Raw genomic sequence first — 21,727 nt, 5'->3', positions numbered from 1 at the left:
AATAACTACTACTAAATGGATTTGTCGCTTGAAAACTGTTGCCTAATGCCCCTTCGTAGAGATTTCTGCAATGCAAAAATATGTGAAGTGACGAAGGTCCTCTGTACGGGAGTCGCGCGAACCACGTTTTAAAGGTCTATCCAAATGAAAGAAGTCTCGAGGTGTAAGGCCGGGAGATCCAGCTGGCCATTCCGTGGTACCTCTAACAAATCCATCTATCAGGAAAATTATTGCAAAGAAACTATCGAACCGGTAAACATAACGAGGAGAGGCGCCCTCCTCTTGGAAATATATGCATTAAGGAACAGGAGTCCCGCATGAATTCGTTAAATATTGAGGAAAACATTTTTCATGAAAATGCTGGAACGCGACAAATGTTTATTTTAGTTGTGCATTTTTTCACATAAAAATCATGTGCAGGTTTACCCATGTAATAGATAAATGTAGTTTTTAATTTTTTTCTTACGGAATCTCATATATATCATGACGTTTGTGAGGTCTGCGAGAAATTCCGAACATGTTTCATGTAACGCACCCATGTCTAAATTCAACAATTTTCGAAAAGCTGCAAAAAATAGAAATAACGCTATAACTAATAATACTCAAAGAATAACAATTCAAATTCGAATTTCTCAAGAACTTTTCTAATCACTTGGAAAGTGGAGCGTCTTGAGTAATTTCATTTTTGAACTCTTCTATGTTGTTATGCTTATAAAAATACACCCTTTGTCTCGGATAACCCCATAAAAAAGTCCATATAGGTTAGGTCAGGCGATCCAGCAGGCTCCTCTAACTGCCCCACTTCATCGATTCAATCGATTGTATTATTATTATTATTATTATATAGGTATGTTACACGAAATATGTGCAGAAATTCTTAAATAATTCCAAAACGTAATAATATGTGTGAGGTTACGAAAGAAAAAAATGAAAAAATACATTTATCTACTACTTGGGTAACCCAGTAGATATGTCTCTTAGATCAAAAAATGCACAACTAAAAACGATATTTGACGTGTACCCACATATTTATGAAAAATATTTCCTTCAATTTCTAAAAAAATTATGTGAAACGGAATTAATTTAAACGGTTTTTTTACAATATTTAAAGGCGGAGCAAAAAAATTTCAGCATATTTGTAAAGAGAATTGAAATACCTTTGATGTAATGCGCCACTTGACCCCCCGTGGCATTTAAGATTCTTGAAGGGGTTGCCACCCCATTTGGGGCGATGACTTTAGACCTACGAATTTATAATCTAAAAATGGCCTCCTTAAATACAAAACTGACGTGTTTCGGGGTTGCCAAAGAGAAAAATTCCATTCGAGATATTGCACGTGATCTGTTTTTAATAGTTCACCTTGTATATAAATTCCCACATAATTTTCCATGTCCATCCTTTTACATGCTTTTTTTGATAAATTCACAGGATGACCCAGTTTTTCAACTAGATTTGAATAAAAAAAACATTTTGTCGCGGTTGTTCAGAGAATTTGAGGGCCTTTAAAGTGATGTCACTTGACTCATCTATTTGAATGAGCATTCTTTTTATTCTTCGTCTTCCCGCTTTACTCTAAGGTCTACGTGTTCCAGCATTTTTAGCTTTAGTTTGCGCTTCTAGAAATCTAAATGGTTAAAAGTTTTTAAACATACACCAGACATATTCCTAATAACGTATGAGTTTCCATGACAAACTAACGATCAATTAGAATTAGGGGTCAACGTCTTGGTAATTTTGCTCACGCAATAATTTTCATGTAAACAATAACATTAACGTAAAGGATTGTACAATCTCGTCAGTTTTGTCGAAATTATGATATCTTGTTGGTAAACTTAAAAAATGATCCCTGACCGTCTAAGACTCAAGAACCTCGGCCACCAAAGTCCGTCCTGGAAAATCGCAATATAATGCATGGAAATATACTGCGTAACATAAAAGAAGATTACACCCTGCAAAAATGGTTTTATTTAGATAATTTTTGGTATAAATGTTTCTTACGTTAAACTAAATGCTTCATTAAAACAATTAAACAAATTTAAATGTTAAAAACAAAAAAAAAAAATAATTTGTTGGTCTTCCGTGGTGTCTGATACATTCTTGTACACGTCTAGGCACGGATTCAGTGAGGCGATTGATGTCCTCTTGGGAGATCTCATTACCGATTTACTAGAAAACATGACATAGCGTCGCTAATGTTTGTAGGGGATGGGGTAAATTATGCAACCTTCTACCTTCAATCTTCCGTACATGTTCAATCGGTGAGAAGTCTGGAGATCGATGTGGCCAAGGTAGCAAATTGATTGTATTTTGTTGAAAGAAGTCCATTGTCACCCTAATCACATGTGGTCGTGCTTTGTCTTGCTGGGAAACTGGATTAACAAAAGTTTCCAGATGAGGCACGAAATAAGGTTTCAGGACTGCTTAGATGTATCGTTGGACTGTCATACCGCCTCTAACGAAAAGTAAATGTTATTTGCTACCATATGCAGTAGCACTCCAAACCATTACCCCTACAGTCTGATTGGAATGCTTCTGTATTGTAGACTGAAGATCCCGTGTTTCACCCTGTTTTTTTCTTATTCTTGTCCGGCCATCATGCATACCCAACCAGAATTTGGGTTCGTCACTAAACACATTATCCCATTTCAAATTCGAATATATCCGTTCTTTGCATCACTGCAGTTGATTTTGTTGATGGTTTAAGGTGAATGGTAACATAAGATAGGGACGGTAGGAAGTCAGTCCGAAACTTCTTATACGGCAATAAATGGTTTGAATCCCAATGGGCTTTCCATACTCAGGAAACCACTGATCCGTCAGCCTGAGACGAACCTGTCTCTTAGTGCCATAATGCGAAGGTGGAGATCTCGGCGTTCTGTAATTCTTCAGGATCGTCCAGTACCCCTCTTTCTGCCTGTTTGCTCTTCTTGGAATAATGTCTGACAACATCTCACCATAGTTTTTACACTGCGGGTCAATTTAGTGGCGATTTCCCCAAATGACCAACCGGCCTTTCGTAAACGCACTAATCGACCTGTCTCGAACTCGCTCGATTGATGAAAATTTCACTGCATCCTGCGTCTGGACATATTTAATTAATCTAAAAGCACTTGCTAAGCACACTGCACCCCAATAAATGATATTTGGCAGTTATATTGTTGATATTTTACTGCAATTTTTACAATAAAAAAAAAAAACTTAAAATTTCTGATAACTCGTAAATACATTTGATAAATATTGCTGAAAATTTAATCGTTTATTGTGTTCCCATATACAAACATGAATTTCAAAAATTATTTAAATAAAACCATTTTTACGGGGTGTTCTCTTTTTGTTGAAATCATGATACGACACTGATTATATTTTTAATGTTTTGTTTTTGTCAGTTGCTTGTACCCTAAGAATTTTAGGCGACCTTGCCAGGATAAGGACCATATGCGAACTCATCTGGCAATCTAAAGTGCATCACGTCAGTTTGAGGGTTTTTCTGGTGAAAGGGCTTAACAAGGTTCTGATGGTACTTTTTCGACAGTAGTTTAATGTTTAGTCTTTGAAAAACCCCCAGCAGGTTAATTGCTTTTGGCCTATGTTTTTCTACGGGACTCGGTTCGTTCCTTTTCGTTCTTTTTTTTTCCATCGCATTAACATAAGTATTTTTTTGAATAAATTTTCACCGGTATATGGAAGTTTCATTTCTGCTTGATTCGATGTTTTCAACACTTTTCTATGTCACGCAGTATAAATTGAACAATAGAATCTTGAGTGTTTCGGACGTTAATCCATCTCACTTTCGCTTGAAACATAAAACCCACATTAATATTATAAAATGGAAATTTTTATGCAAATCTGCTTTGCGTCTCTTCGATTGGTGGCAATTGATTACTACAAATGAATACACAGTAAAGGAAGCAGCATATGGAATAAATTGATAAAAAATATACCAATGTTTGGATCGGTTTAGTACTATCATTTACTTCTACTTGCCGATTAAAATGAATTTTCATTAGGTATTTGTATATTTCATTTGTTTCATATTTGTTATCTTTACAATATAGGCAGCAAAAGCGTTACTTTACAGCCTACAGGCATTACATTCGCACTGCAAAACCTGTATTCTGTCACCGAATGGGTCCTTTCCCGATCAGGAAGATTTTCGCAGCTTTACACAATTTATTTCTTAAATTAATTTATAAATTATTATTGACTTATAGACAGAATAATAACGCGACTTAATTAAACAAAGTTAGCGTATAAAGGAACAGTAAACACTCCAAACATATAAAAACACTTAACCTAATTGAACAAAATGGATAGAATCTAAAGTGGGACACTAATAAGCTCTGTTACCTTCAGTGACTACACTTGTTTGAGACCAAAGGAGCACCACTTCAGACACTTACCTACATTTTTTAAGTGCTGCTAATAGTTCATCAAATGCCGTCATACTCTAAATTATTTATTTTTTGACTAAATATGCTTTTTTTTTTCTTTGAAAGATTCTCTCTATTTAGTTAAGAATATTAGACTCGATTTCTTTGGCTGCACCCTTCACTGAAGCGCCCATCCCAATCGATAGTTTTAATTGAATAAGCTTCGGCTCGTTATCGGATTCAATTATTGCCGAAGAGTTGAAATTTCACAGAAAACATTTTACGTTCCAAGGGGAGAGAGCCATGAAATACGATTAGAAGCTTGAACAAAGTAATTAAAAATATTTTATATTTGTAGAAATTTAAGTTATAGTTATAACTAGCGATGTAAGAAAATTTCTGTTTTTCCTGAGATACATGAGCAAGTTTCCTCGAAAATCCCTAAACACCTCACCAAAATCCGATATTTCGTTATGAGTTACACTTCTTTTGATGAGAGCTATTAAGAATACTTGGGTCGCATCAGGAATATTGTCTATACCTATTTGGGCTCGGAGAATTTTCTTGAAATATTCAAAATTTCACCTACAATTTTCTGCTCATTGCCGCCAATCTCATAGTTTAGTTGTAATGTAAATTCACTTAATCAAAATTCCATTGAAATCGACATAATAAATTTTTTTTGTCAGCGTAAACAGCTCTCCTCCGTAGCTCTATAGGAGACCGTGAAGAAGACGTTTCTGATCATTAGAAATACGTGATTACAAAGACTTTATCCTGATTGAAGTCGTACTGCTGTAGGTGCTCTATTTATCTAGCTATTTGGCTCACAGAGTTTTTGCTTGTATATTACTCAAAACAATTAGGGGATAATAGGTTATTGATGAATATAATTTTTTTACTCAATTTTATTCGCCTATTTCCTTCAGCATAATAATAATTTTACAAGACCAAACAGGAAAATAATGCCTCTGGTAGGTCTCTGCAGGTTTTCACTTGAATTCTCACAAAAAACATAAAAGCACATTTAAGCGCTACTTAGGTACCAATCGCATTTTGGTACTCAGGGAAAAGTGGTGTGCAATTTTTCGATTCCATTATTCCTGCAATGAACGAGCAACATGATTCGATGGAAAGTGAGGCACGGCGAGCCGTACGACAAATCGAAGCTCGGCGAACACAGACCAACATGTTTTCCAAGTTTTTAATGTCAGCCATTGCCAGAAGATTGTTATCGAGTCGATTTCCTAAAACAGGAAATGTTAGAAGAAGACCAGGACAAGGTCGACCATCAACAGCAGCACCCAGGGAAGACCGATTTCTCCAATTGCTCGCGGGAAGAAATCGCAATGTCAATGCAACACTTCTAAGAAGCAACTTTGCCCGTGGTACCGCCAGGCTTGCGTTCCCTCAAACCATAAGAAATAGACTCCACAGTGTAGGATTGTATGTCTGAAAACCAATGGTGCGTATTCCACTGACCGTGGAACACAAAAAAGCAAGAAGAACATGGGCTGAGCTTAATCGAAATTGGGCCTGTAATGAATGGAACCGGGCACTCTACAGTGACGAGTCTAGGTTCACTGTTAATAGATTTGTTCTGATTTGGAGTGAATGCAGAACACGAAACAATCATCAGTTTATCAGAGAAAGGTCTCACTTGGAAGATGGCGGCATCATGGTATGGGCTGGTATTAGTCTTGGCAGGCACACAAATCTTTATTTCATTGACCATGGTCCTTTAAACGCCCACTAGTATCCTAATGAAATTCTTCAACCTATCATAGTGCCGGATGCTGGAGCAATAGGTAATCAATTCATATTTATGGGCGACAATGCTCGGCCACATCGCGCTAACCCCGCGAACAACCGATTGGATGAAATTAATATTGAGAGAATGGCATGGCCTGCCAATTCTCCAGATGGAAATCCAATTGAGCACACTTGAGGTGCTTTGGGAAGACGTGTTGCGAGCAAAAAATGACCACTTCGAACTATTCCAGATCTTCGAAATGCCCTAATTGAAGAGTAGAATGAAATTGCTCAAGACGTCTTTGATAAGTTGATTGAATCAATGTCATGAAATAAATCAAAAAACCATCACGATGCCAAACTTGTTAGCAGCAAGAGTGGGTTATATTCATGATTAAAAATTCATTTTTGTGCTAAATTAATAAATCACGAATTCAAATTACATTGGATAACCATCGTCTTTTAATTTAAAAATTTGCACAATTTTAAACAGGATTGTCACAACTGGTCAAATCAAATTTGAATAACAAGAAGTGCTTTATTTTATCGATAAAAAACTACAAATAAAATTTGTCTTGATACGTTTCATGCGGCACAAAAAACGTTTAAGACAATATTTTGAAATATCCCGTAATTGTCTTGACCAGCACAATTCACTGACTTTTTTGCCATAGAAATGCTGTTTTTTTTCTGATTTACTCAAATCTTTTGCTGCGGCACTCGATGACCGATAATTGAGTTTTACATCTCTAAGGGCGTACTTCAACTTGACCATATCAATATCATCACACGCATCCACAATGAAGAGTCCCTCCATTAGCCGCTTCAAGTCTCGCCATCGCCTTCCTACATTCGCGGCCCCATGATAACGACGGTTTTTTTCTTCTACTTTATGTAGCGATTTTCCAATACGGATGAACTTCTACATAAATTTTCTCGACGGCACCGAACTGACCAATCCTCAACGGCCGATCATAGCCGATGTTAATGCCATTTTCTGCAGTTCAACTTCAGGTGCGCATTTCTTAACTTGCCGAATGTTGCCCGATCCGAAAGACATAACAGTAAATTGGTATGGGCAAGCGCTGGTAGAAAATGGGCTCATTTCCTCATCCTCTGGCACATCTTCACGTGCCAGTACCCACTTTTTAGATTTAGTGAAGATCGTCTACAGATAAAGCCAGTTCAAGTGGTAACGTTGGAAATGTACTGCAAGTGGGAGAAGGACCGCGTTAGGATTAATGTGTCTCTGACAAAGATCGACAACGAAGTGGGCGGAGCCAAGCCGGCAGGCGTCTCCAATTCGATGTTTAGATTAGTATCGATTTCGCTGCCTTTGCGGCTATAGACATTTTAAAAACTATCGGAGCAAAAAACAGGGATAAGAAATTATAGCTGCCACCTCAGTTGCCTCATTTACTACCGCATTTTCAGCTTGACGCTTTTTGTTGCTGATCGACCCAGTTTCCTTTTTTTCCAGCGTAATACAAACAATATAAAGAAAATAACAATTAATTTACTGTCGTAAAGTAAATGTATTATAGTGAAGTGGAATGGCTGAACGGTAATAACTCGATTTACGCATTTTTAGAAATCCGATATCTTAATTTTGGTGACAGTAGACACTTTAACCTCGAGAGGTTATAAAGAACATTAAATTACCTTCAACATGAGGTGTCGCTCGACCTTCTTTTCCAATTAAGGTTTTGGGGTGGTACCCCCCCCCTCTCCGCCCCGTAAGGTGTTGCACAGACGGCAGTCGGAATTAGCCTAAAACGTCCCCCTCCCCCCTCCAAAAAATAAGTCTTACGTAGTCCAGCGTTTTGTCGCAAATTCGCCTAGCTGCTGGGAGCTGCGCGTGTCGCGTTTTCAAACGGCCACTCTGTATAATGATCCGCATCGTCGGTCGAATATGTTCCCCTCTGTAAAAGACTTTTGTCTTCTAAATTATTGACTTTAACGGTCCTGTGGGTCTTCGTGTATATTGACGGAAATCAGTTGATCCCCAGGCTTACGAGGCGCGGATTATGCCTCAAATCACTATCTCGTGCTCCCTCAACGAACCTCTCGGCAGCCAAGCGCTTACCGGAAACAGTGATCCCGAATTATTTAAACATAACGCCCGGATATGCATTGATGTAGGTCAGGGGAAAAATCGAAACGTTTAAGGAAATTGCAACAAACAGATGGATATTGAAAAGCTTCGAACGTCTTTAGACCAAACAAAAAGAATAGAGCGAAAAAAACTGCTAAATACTCGAAACGGAAAATTATATGAAGAAAACTCAATTAGAGGGCAAAATCCAAATGGGTTTTTGACGTTTTCCGTTAACTGTGACTTTCAAGATTTCTAAATTTGCGCTGATTCCCTCTAAAGCAATTTAAATCCGATAAATCTTCTCAATAGAAAAACAACTTCTAGTTCCCTAGAAAAAATTCAAGCACTCGCCCTTCCCTAATGAATCTCCTTAAGTCGAAACCCATGCCAGACCCAATGAATCTTACTAATGGGATTTGAGGAATATTTGCTAAAGATCCGCCTATATCGTGTCACCGTTTTCCCATAGGAAACTCGTTGGAAGCATTTATGTGCCTTCTCTCCATTATTGTGAATATTTATCTTCCATTATTCCACAATGGAAGCTATATGGTGCAGGCTTCAATTATTGGCTGTTAATAGGTTTTCCCTCCATGGTGCCTGCCAAGAAGTTTACTTCAAATTTAAACTGTTTCGCCAAATAGCGCGGAAATTGGATTCCTATAAAAATTTCGTTTAATATCTGGAACTGTAGTATCTCATCTTGAACATCCAATATAAAGCAATTTTCCACGGTGCCCGCTAGAACTCCATTCGGAAACTAATCTAACTGTTTTTACCTCTTCCAGTTGAATGTGGGATTAAATTAACAACCCTTTATAAGGAAAAATTTCTTAAATTCAATGTGTTTTTGGATTAAAAAGGACAACATAATTTGCAAAGGAATGAAAGGCGAGGCAGGTATTTGCAGTGGCATTCGTCTGTTGCTGGGAAAGGGTCTTCTTGTTACGTTTTTGTCAAAGAAAAAAGGGCCGTAGGAATACTGAAATAACAAGAAATCACACACACCTTTATCCTAAATAAAATAAATTCATGTCGTTAAAAAGTTTGCCTTTGTAGCTGGAAGTAAAGCTTTGTGTTACATTTTTTTCAGAGAAGAATTTGCCCTTTTGAAGTTTTATTAATCTGCTCAGAGGAGCAACTCCTCCTTAAGCTCTTGATCAAAACAACGTGGCACACATACAGGGTGTCCACGTGACAGCTTGCCACTTTTACATTTCCTCAATTTTAGAACGTTTGAGTAAAATCCTGAAACAGGTCGATGGTGTCTTAGAAAAGGACGAATCATGGCCCTAAACTTGATACTCCAGAGACGAACCCCTATGTTAATATCAAATAGAAGGCACTTCCGATGTGAAATTTTCAAGGGTATATTTTTTATTGCATTTCCAAATTATTATTCTTTAAATACGATCACCAGTGACTGTTCAGTCACTGGTGATGCTTTTGAACTTTGCCACCATCAGGTGAAGTAATGCCAAACTTTGAAAATGACATATGGTGATAAGTAAGAGCAATAGTCAAGAGGCAAAGGAACTAAAAAGTTACTCTTTCCACTACATCTTCCATTAACATTTTTACACATTTATCTCTGGGACTTAGAGTTTCTCCTCAACACAGGTACGATTCGTCCTCTTTGAAATTATTATTCTGCTGTGTAAGCTTAAATATTTTACAATCGTGAATAAGTGGAGGCGATATGGTTTCGAATGGACACCCTGTATAGATTGCAACTCTAAATTGCCCGCCCTTGCCCCCCTCATGTCCTGTTAAACTCAATTTGTACGGTATTTTCTACAATTATTTATTTTTTCATATACAGGGCATTTCAAACTCGACCCTCACCATTGGCATCTCGGGCGGCAGAAGAGGTGCAAAGAAGCTTAAGAGGGGGTAAAATTGTGTAATTTAGCACTTGCCGTTTTCAAAATTTGAATTTTCCGAGCACTTCCGAAGATAGCCGAAAACATTTTTTATTGGAGATTTCGTTTCTATTTTTTAGCGTTATTTGGTAAGGAAGTCCAAAACTACAAGCACATTTTCATTGTCACTTTTTCTCATCAACCCAACGACGTTTTCAGATTTGTCCACTTTTTTATCGAAAAATTCGATGTGGGGCCCATAAGAAAAAATAAAATTGATGATGGTCGCCGAAAGACGAAACGTATAGTTCCTTGATCAGAATCTATGTTTTCTTCTTTGAAAAAATCATTGAAATTTTAAGGTTCCGACCAGCCTGGGCAATAATCTCTTTTTGGGGCATCCAGGCTGTCCAGCAACTCATCCGAATCATTATGATAATCATAACTTTCGAAAATCTCGCTACGGCTCCATCCAAAGTCATCGATTGTATTCCTGGGATTGGATGGTCGTGCATTTGATGCTATGCTGAAAAAAGTGGTTTCACAGCATTTCGTGGTTGTTTTCAAGCAGTTGCTGAAATGCAATGCCTGGTATGGTGATAAAATCCCTTGGTTAAATACGAATAGGGCCCAAAGCTCTATTAAGACTTTAGGTTATCAAGGGTGCAAGATAAATTGCTATAATTCATTATAGCCTTGAGCCTCAACTTTGTGTTATGTTAAGAAACTTGAGCTATTATCGGGGTAACTCTAATGAGTTATGGACCTTTGCGGTATTCGGATTAAGACAGTTTTTTGTTATCAGAAGCATGTTCACTTAATTTTAGCATCTAAGGAATATTATAAAGCAAAGCTAAACGAGTCCCCCTCTTTCTCCCTCGTTACTTTCCTCTTTATGTCCCTCTCTTTTTCTCTCTCTTATTTCAAGAAATATGGAACGAACAGGCGGCATTCATTTTACTACACAAAGAATTTTCCTTTCTTTATACAAGGCCTGGGTAATAAATTATATTTCGTCGCATCTTACAGGTTGGCCGTTTTTCATAAAGGATGAAAAAATTTTAAAATAAGGCCATGAAAGGCATTCCTGTCCTGAAATATGAGACTGTCGCCGTCAGAAAATAGTTACATTATTTTTCATTGCTTTTTCTGTAATCCAGTATTCAAGGACTCGATGAAGGGGGTAGTTACGTGTGTGTGTGTGTGTGTGTTTATATTCCATTAATTGTCTCAGCTTCCATCCCCGAACGCGTTCTTTACAGTGTCGCTCCTTCTCGTCTCCTCGGCAATAGCTCAAAGAAATTACGGCCCAGTGATAAGACGTATAAAGAGGTTCTTCCTGTGATAAAATGTGATATTATTACCGGGGGAGTGTCTCATCAGAACCGCCTCGAAGTAATATATTTCGAATAAATGTTCGTTTTCGCGTCGTTTATGTGAAACACTCGGGGGCACTAAGCGAGCCCGAAAGACAAATACTTATTAAAATTTTCGGGAGTGTGGAGGTGCATCTGGCAACTAAATGAAGCGACATCAAGAGCGAAAGTTTTGACGCGAAAAATAAATGAATGAAAATATTCTAAATCCCTTAATGAGTTTGAAATTTGCAAAATTTCACCTGCGTTTCACTTTCATTTCCCAAACGCTTGTCCATCAAGGATTGTCGAGATTGTTATAAAACTCCTCCCCTCGATCGGTCTGGTATTTCGTTTTCAATTCGGCCCCGAAAGGGAAAATCTAACGGAGGCATATCTGGAGAAGGGGCTGGCTAACGATGTTTCGAACGAGTGCCTATTCATTTTTCAGCAAATTTATCTCATAAATATTCCCCCCGCGACTCATGTATTACGTGCGGATTATAAAATTGCTGATGGACAAGTAAAATGGTTATAAAAGGCCGCACCAATTAGTCGATAATATTCAAACAAAAAAACAACCCACATGTTAAATCTGAAGCGACGATAATGGTGGATTCTGTAGAGGCGGGAGATCTCCCTGGACCACTAGGGCGTTGTCCTTCTACTGGAAGTACTATTGTTTCGCCCCACTGGAAGTTTCTATCTGGGGCTCATAAAGTTGCGATCTTAATCGTTTCGGAAGATCGGCGATGCGATTTTTTTTCCAACCGAAAAATTAAGCCCAAAGCAGTTCCACGGACGTTTCCAATGATACATTACGTGGAGTCAATTAAAACGAACTTCCACAACAGCCCAAATAACCGCTTTAATCTCACTTGTTTCCGAGTTTAAAGACAATTTCTACTACAACAGATTACAACGGCCAACCAATGCGTATAAGAGCTAATAACATGCCTAACGTTTCGGTGACCGTTAGTGGCCTCTGAAGCAATTTGGGTTTGAGAAAAGGGCCGAATTTGTAATCCTCCCTAATGCCCTTCTCTAGATTTAGACGTAGGTAAGTTTTGGCTCGTGCTGATTTCATGTGAAAAAGGTTAATTTATGGAAAACGAATTTGGAAGGAAAGCTCTTTAGCGTAGAATAGATTATTTTCTCCCACATATTGTACGCGACGCTATGCGGAGGATACGAGATTACGATGCGTAAGCCTGTGGGTGTTATTATAATTTGCATTAGAACAGAGTCTATGGAATTATTCCGCTTTTACCTACCAATCAATTAAGCTGAAGCTAATTAATTCGATCTGGAAGCTGGGCATTAGTTAATAACTACCATGGGCAACAGGAATCATGCAAATTTGCTACCGAGTAGCCACGTCAAATCCGTAATGTGTAGAATACGTAATTTCCTAATGCAATCAAAATTACACGTTAAAAATTGTGGAGGCCTATAATTTGCACCTCGTTTCAAAATTAGCAAACACAAGTTTGCGTATACACGGCGGTTGCAAATCGATATCGCATTAAAAGGAGGGGAGAGGAAATACCAATACAAAACGCAATTTTGAGGCCCCCGGTGGCGATATTAAAAACTTTTTAATGTCAAAACCGAAATAATAAAACTGTATGCGTTTGAGGATAAACCAGGAAATTATCTGTCTCAGTCTTAACGGGCTTCATTAGCGAGGCTTTCAGTAAATAATGCCTAGATCAGGAAGTCTGGAAATCCTCCGGATACATTAGGAATCCCAAGACGAACTTACAGCGCTTATAAAAAGTATTGCAACGCGTTTATAACTTTCACCAACTGCAGCTGACCTGATGTTTTCTCATAATGCTTAAGCACGTATGATTTTATCATTCTTTTTAAGGTTATTTAAAAAATTAAATAAAGGGACTCGCCATTGCATCAAGAAAAATTCAAATTCCTACAATAAGAATAGCTTCAGCAACAATTTGACAACAACTCAGCCGTTCCTCCAACCCTCTTATGCGACCATCCATTGCTGCTTCTGTTGTTAATTTTGATTCTGTTTGAATTTCATGGCGTAACTCATCGAAATCTTTTGGTCAATTTTCGAAAACGGAACCTTTTAAGTGACCCCACAAAAAATCTGGAGGCGTAAAGTCTGGAGATCGTGGCGGTCATTCTATTGCGACTCTTCTACCGATCCATCTCCCAGGGAAAATCCCATCAAGACGCTCGCTCACAGCCACAGCATAATGTATAGGTGCACCATCTCTTTGGAACTAAACATTATTGGCTACTTGTTCCCCATTTTCTCCAAGAAAAGTTACGGTGATTGATGGAACAATTTCGTTTTGCAATAAGCGCAAGTATGATGCGTTGTTTAAGTTCCTCTCAATGAAAAATGGACCGATGAATTGGTAGCCGAATATACCCGTCCAGGCATCGAATATTTGTTGATGTTATGTATGCGGAGTCTGCATCCAACGGGGATGGTCTGTAGACCAATAGAGTCAATTATGTCGATGAATGCATTTATTTAAGCAAAACGTTGCTTCGTCCGAAAATACAATTCACAAAATTCCATCCTATGGTCGACATTTTCAGGCGTCAACTCTCGGGTGAAGGGAAATTATGTAGATATCCCATTTTGAAAGATTAATTACTGATTTTCCAGGTACATCAAATTCATCGGCAAGTTTGCTGGTAGACTGTACGAGGTTTTAATCAATAGATAATGGAATGTCTAGTGCTTTATAGCCACCAGTTGCTGTTCGAGGTCTTCCACATTTTGGAGCAGCTTTCACACCTCCAGTCTATTGAATTTTTTTATTAATCCGACAAGGTACGCTTCTGTCAATAAGACGGTCTGAATATTTCTCATTAAATGTGAGACACACCTCTTCGCGAATTCTTTTGCAATTTCCATTCCCCGAAAAGGTTTAAATTTCAATTCGTTGCTTCTCATATAAACGAGGCATTTTCTTAATGTTCTAACTGTGGTACGCGCCTAACAACGGAGTTCAAGCTACTAACGAATTCTACGAAAACCGAAATATACTGCAAGCCATTAAAAGAAGAACGCCCCATAGAAATGATTTTATTTAAACAAGTGTTGGTATGTATGTTCCTATATGGGAACAAAAGAACAATTAAATTTTCAGTAATATTTATCGATGTTTTTAAGAGTCATCAGAGGTTTTAAGTTTTTTTTATTGTAAAAATTGCAGTAAAATATCAACAATATAACTGCCAAATATCATTTATTGGGGTGCAGTGTGCTTAGCAAGTGCTTTTAGATTAATTAAATATGTCCAGACGCAGGATGCAGTGAAATTTTCATCAATCGAGCGAGTTCGAGACAGGTCGATTAGTGCGTTTACGAAAGGCCGGTTGGTCATTTGGGGAAATCGCCACTAAATTGACCCGCAGTGTAAAAACTATGGTGAGATGTTGTCAGACATTATTCCAAGAAGAGCAAACAGGCAGAAAGAGGGGTACTGGACGATCCTGAAGAATTACAGAACGCCGAGATCTCCACCTTCGCATTATGGCACTAAGAGACAGGTTCGTCTCAGGCTGACGGATCAGTGGTTTCCTGAGTATGGAAAGCCCATTGGGATTCAAACCATTTATTGCCGTATAAGAAGTTTCGGACTGACTTCCTACCGTCCCTATCTTATGTTACCATTCACCTTAAACCATCAACAAAATCAACTGCAGTGATGCAAAGAACGGATATATTCGAATTTGAAATGGGATAATGTGTTTAGTGACGAACCCAAATTCTGGTTGGGTATGCATGATGGCCGGACAAGAATAAGAAAAAAACAGGGTGAAACACGGGATCTTCAGTCTACAATACAGAAGCATTCCAATCAGACTGTAGGGGTAATGGTTTGGAGTGCTACTGCATATGGTAGCAAATAACATTTACTTTTCGTTAGAGGCGGTATGACAGTCCAACGATACATCTAAGCAGTCCTGAAACCTTATTTCGTGCCTCATCTGGAAACTTTTGTTAATCCAGTTTCCCAGCAAGACAAAGCACGACCACATGTGATTAGGGTGACAATGGACTTCTTTCAACAAAATACAATCAATTTGCTACCTTGGCCACATCGATCTCCAGACTTCTCACCGATTGAACATGTACGGAAGATTGAAGGTAGAAGGTTGCATAATTTACCCCATCCCCTACAAACATTAGCGACGCTATGTCATGTTTTCTAGTAAATCGGTAATGAGATCTCCCAAGAGGACATCAATCGCCTCACTGAATCCATGCCTAGACGTGTACCAGAATGTATAAGACACCACGGAGGACCGACAAATTATTATTATTTTTTTGTTTTTAACATTTAAATTTGTTCAAATTTTTATTGAAGTATTTGTTTTAACGTGAGAAAAATTCATGCCAAAAATGATCTAAATAAAACCATTTTTACAGTGTGTTCTCTTCTTTTACGTTATGCAGTATATTTTGTATTTAAAAAATTGCTTACATTGAAGACGATTTGGAATGTCTACGTGTTATTGCCATTTTCTCACGATCTCTCTAAATGCAGTGAGAACAGATTGTCTATTTAGGAGGTAAATGAAAACTTTCAATCTTTTTAGAATATGCTCTTTGCGCTATTATTTTTTTAGGGATACAGTAGATCCAGTTTTAATTTTGAGTATGCCGTTATAGCCTTTATTGAATTACCTTCCATTTTATATACTAGGGGAGACCAGGGCAACTTGGCCGAGGTGCATTATTGGAATTTTTCCAGTCATTTTGGTTGGAATCATCAAAAAATAGCTAACGCTACTTGAAATGTACATCCTTCGGCTACACATCGCATTTTTCTCATTTATTAACAATATTCTGCGTAATGATAGTCGACGATTAAACGTATCATCAAAAAACGGGCAACTTGCCCCGACAGCGGGGGTAAACTGGCCGAGTAAAAAATATCCAAATTTCTTTGCTCCGGGGGCAAATTGTCCGATTGTCAGAAATAAAACGTATAATATATGACTACCTAAACATTTGCATCCAAACCAACGAATCAGTTGACCATCCAATAACGATAAGTTGAAGGGTTATAAACGTATTGCAATTCTTTTTACAAGCGATGTATTAATGCCTCTTTCGCATTGAATGAGTCGATTTTACAATTAATTTATGAAGTAGATAAAGTAATCCCTGACCGTTTCCCTAATCGCCTTATTTAAAGGAAACGCACATCCTCGCGATAATGCGCACACGTCCGAACTTAATTAAAATACGCACTGCGCGATTTAATGGAGGCCGAAGTGCCAGTCACACTTTAAAAACACTTTTTCCGAAACATTTACCGGAAAATCACGTTTTCCGACCTCATAACAATGCGGGTCGCGTTAAAATAAAAGCAAGCCAGCAAATCTAGCCGTCCAAAGGAATGTTTGTATCTGGAAAGCCCTGGAGAACAATTCTTTTAAAGTTTATGCCCCATAAAATAAATTTCGCCAAGATTTTCTGGTCATGTCACTCAGCCTTGTTTTAAGTTAAAACCTCGCCCGAACCGGGTTGCCATATGCCGTTTGGAAGCTTGTTTATCGTCCGACATTTTACCTTTGTAATGGGGTTATGAATAAGGGGAGATGAGACAAGACTGAGGATACGGTTGTAGATACAAAATGACAGACACTTTCTTAATGTTCCTAATTACGAGTGAAAACTTGTGCGAAAATAATTAAGGCAAAGAAAAGTCCGTTCGCCATTTTATCAAGAAAGCTGCAGTGCTCAATCTAAAATTAATTGGAGTCGCTGAGGTCCCCCTCCTAATCACAATCGTAAAAAAGCGCACACAAATCCAATGTAGGACGGGCTCTTTATCCACCAAAAGAAGGTAAATTGCGCGTTTTGGTGGATAAAGGCTCCAAAACGAGACAATTTACATAAAGAATTAAGATCCAATGTACCTAAATAATCCTTCAAACCATTATAGTTCTTCATAGATTGAAATTACGCCCCCGCTTTTAACACTATTTAATGGCTCAAAAGCTCCTCCATTTCTGCGGTAATTAGAAAGCAATTTCCTATATAATATCGAGGCCCATAGGCTCAAACGGAGAAGTAATAAGACCCTTATAATCAAATTCACGAGTATTTTTATGTTTATTTGCTCATAGGAACGGATTATGCCGCTGAACTTACTGCAATTAAATTACTCCCAACGTCCTGAATTTTTACCGTAATTATCGGGGGAGTAGAAAAAGGCATCAAAATTACCAATAATTTTGCATGTAAGCGTGCTTACTAAAAATTGCATGAGCTTATTTCCATATTTTGTGCGAACAAGCCTAACGCCGAAGGTGGAAGGCTCTTTCAACACATTACGAAAACGATCAAATGTGGTTTTTAGAGAAAACAAGAACGCAATACTTGAATGGAAAATTTCCTGCTTTTTTGGAATACGAATGCTTTTTCGTGGAATCAAAGTTCTTCTCCTAAATCAATCTGATATTTAATGTTTACCCAAAGGCAGAAATTTAGTCCCTCACAAGGGGACATAGGACCTATCAATTAGTAAAAAAAACTAGAGATTTAAGTGAAAAACTTCCGAAATTTACTCATGCAAATGTCTGAGCAAAATAATTTGGTTTTGGAATTCTAGGTGTTTACGCAGAAGTGTTTGCATTGATGTAAAATAACTAAATTCAACATAAGTCGCTGCAAAATCAAGCACATAATCGATAGAAGATTTTTTACGAACATGCGAAGCAATTGCCTTAAGGGATATCTCCAATCCATATGTTGACTTTGATTCATATTTCAATATTGAATCCCATTTTTTGCTTAATTTCATCAAAGATCTGTCGTACTTTTCCACTACTCATTTTCGCCGAATGCTCTATCACTCATCCATTCAAATAACGTTATAATAGAAAATGTTAGAAAACTCTTTACAGGTGTTCAGAATAAGTGAGAATATGATTCAAACTGAAAACAAATTTATTTCTTTGCTCATTCAGATATCTGACATTGTTGAGATTTCAATAAATGTATGAAAAATTCAGAAAATTCCCGTTCTCAATCGATGTGATATGGAAAACGTTCCTTTTTTTAATGGAAGAAATTCATGTAAGTGCATTCGAAATTTGTAATTTATCCCATTCAACACAGAGAAGCATTCCACGTCATCGTATGAACAAACTTTCAGTTCAGGGGCGGATTTAAAGTGGCTCTTAAGCAAAAAAATAGTAAAAATATTTCAATATCGAAATCGTTCACAGCAAATTCAGTGCAATGAAATAATATTTTTCAGGCGCAACCAATTAAAAATTTGATTTAAATCTGCCAGAGGTATTTTGTAGAGGCGCTTCGGGTAAATAGGAAAAGAGAACAACAAAACTTATTTAAAATGGGGCAAAAAGTTAAATTAAAAACCCCCGGCGAAGAGGGAGGGATGCACCAGACTGTGCAGTAATTTTTTTACATCTTTGAGATGCAGAAAGGGGTAGTTTTTTGCGACTTTTGCTGACACTACTTTTGCTTCATGAGCACACAGAATCGAGAGTCAAATCATGACTTTAATTAAAGGGTTCACTCTACATAATGATAATTCAAACTGAGTTCGCATTTGATAATTAAAGTCTGAACATCACACGTAAAAGAGGGACCAACCAAATACGAAACTTAATAAAGTCAAAATATTTTATCAATTAGTCTTGAGCGTGAGTGACGTTCATTTTTACAATCAATTTTCCCGAATTCCACAAAACGAATGCTTTTATGAGGGGGGAAAGAAAAAGGTACCTGAGGGCGATCTGTTGATTGTTCTCTTATCGCACATCTCTAAATTGTCCTTTTGTTAGTTTCCTGTTGTTCCTTTCAACGTTATTATCCCTTCGCAAACGATTTCGAGGACTATGAGTGATTATTTGTTTGAATTGGGGACATAATGTAATTATTTCTTTCTGACGGATCAGGTCAACCTTCTTTAATTGCCACGTGGCTTTAAACACAGCCAGAACATTTCAAACCTTAATTCAGCAGGAAAAATTGAAATTTTTGTTGTATACAGGGCGTCCCTGAAATGACCGCACGGCCAAAAACAACTGAACGTGAATAAGGGCCTCAAAATTATGAAATTAATGTCGTTTTTTCGAAATAATCGCTATAACGCTTTTAACGATTTTCCCAAATTTTGGAACTAAAAGGTACCACATAAACTGACGTGTTTGAACCTGAGCGGAACCTTTTTCTAATGCATGGAAAATATTAAGAATGGAGGGTGGTTCGTAAATAAAACGTTTTATTTTCGTTACCCCCTATGGGAATGACTTAAATTTTCTTCACGAGCTGACTTTGTTTTCAAGATTTTTCCTCTGCCGTAATATTTTCGCCAGACACACAGTTTCTCTGCGAAAAAATTATTTACTATACTTTGCAATTCATCATTGTTGCGAAAACAACGTTAAAAACGCAACAATAAAATAAATATTCCTTATATCTCACATACCGATAGCGTTTGCTATGATTGTTGTTGACCGGAGTTGAGTTTATTGTAAATTGAATGATTTTTGGCCTTTTAAAATGGAACATCATTCCATCGTTGGGAAGGTTAAATCGCTTCTGGCATAAGGCTTCTCCGAGAGAAATGAACGTACGAGTGTCGATGAAAGTGCTGCCTCGAATTCGCAATTTTCCATCCATTTTGCTCAACCTGGAAACATCGCATGTATGATTTCCAAGACCCATCAGCTGTACTTCCATTAATAATTAATAATCTAGTCGAAGGCAATTCAAAACTCCAAATGTTTTCGGATTTTTTTTCCGAAATTAATGCCGATTTTTTTAAATTTGTTTATTGCCCTAGTGGCAATGCCAAAACTTGCAAAACATTCCATCCGATTTATTGCAGAATTTTTCACTCCAACTTCGTGACGACATGTGGTTTATGCACTGCGGAACGCCACCCCACTCTAGTGTAAACGTTCGTGGATTTTTAAATGAAACATGTTTTGAGAGACGGATCTGATCGGCAACGGTTCGCCCGCAAATTGGCCAGCAAGATCACCGAATTTAACGCCTCTAGACTTTTTCCGGAGCTCTTAAATGAAAAAATTATGCTTCCTCCGACGCTCCGGAAGCTAAGGTACTGGAAAGGGTTAGTTACCGCTACAGATTATTTTAACAGTAAGTCCGACGCGATGCTCACAATGCGAATTAATTTTTTTAAACGAATTTGTTTATCTATTCGTAGAAGCAATCGACATTTCGAACATTCGCTGTCCTGTCTATTTTCCTAAAGCCGAAACCCTCGGAAACTGGCCTCGAAAAGTCATCCAATGAAATCGAGCTGTTTTTCAGAGACAGAACTCTCGGTTTTCCACCCTATTTCGGCTGCCCTTATCCCTACTTAGAGAACTTACAATACCTTATTTGTTTATTTGCGTATTGTTTACTTACCTGCTGAAGGGTGCTTTGCGGGAATCGACAAGCCGGGATTGTGTTTTTAATTTGTTGGAAAAGAGCTATGTAATCATCCCCCTGAACTATCTTCCTAGCTTCAGAAAACGCCCTGCAGATCATTTGAGGCACGCACGCGCGCGTGGGCTTCGATTGACCCGATCGAAAAAGTTTAACTTTCTGGCGCCCCAGAGAGCTTTTAAAAAAGAAAATCATCAAATTTAACCACACATTTTAATCACCAAATCCCATTAGCCGGCGCATACATGTGGTCAAGTAAAACTCCCACCTGGGCCGAAATTTAAGCAGATAAATCGCCAGCATGCCATGTACCTTCGCTCTCCCCCGACGCGCGCTACGCTACTGCCCGAAATTCCAATACACAATGAACACAGTGCGCTCGTAATTATTCGCAGTAAATGACGTGTAAACGCAATTTCAACAGGAATTCCGCACAAGATATTGGCAATAACGCGAAACAAAAACACTGTTGTCAGAGCAGGAGAGAGTGGGACTCCATGCAGGAGCATTGTTTGGAGAACGCCCACCTGTTGGCACTGTGGGGCCCACTTGTCATGTATGTACAGTTAACAATCGTAATGCGTGTATTGTCTGTGGAACGGGGCAAAAACAACGTTTTGTTCTTTCAGTATTAATTGCGATATTTCATTTGTCCAACTCGTGGAGGCTCGAAAGGGCTAAGCAATCCCTATTTGACTTCGTCGATTTTTTTATTTTTTCGCATTTAGCAGCTATATCAAGGCAATTGTCACTATTCCAAGGCCCCTGCATCAGCGTACGAAAACACAAGTAATAATCAAGGGAGCAAATAATAACTTCCGACTCATTGTGCACACTCTTGGCTTGGTACAGAGAT

The 21,727-nt window shown here is 38.0% G+C and overlaps 1 protein-coding gene across 1 annotated transcript in view; it reads right to left on the bottom strand.

Moving 5' to 3' along the window:
* Positions 1–21,727, bottom strand: part of kek3 (kekkon 3) — a 90,110-nt gene that overhangs the window by 33,910 nt on the left and 34,473 nt on the right. The window lies entirely within an intron of this gene.

Source organism: Euwallacea fornicatus, chromosome 13, assembly GCF_040115645.1.
Source record: "Euwallacea fornicatus isolate EFF26 chromosome 13, ASM4011564v1, whole genome shotgun sequence".
Classification (NCBI taxonomy): domain Eukaryota; kingdom Metazoa; phylum Arthropoda; class Insecta; order Coleoptera; family Curculionidae; genus Euwallacea; species Euwallacea fornicatus.
Note: the sequence above shows the minus strand (reverse complement) of the source record. Positions and strands in the feature narration are given on the sequence as shown.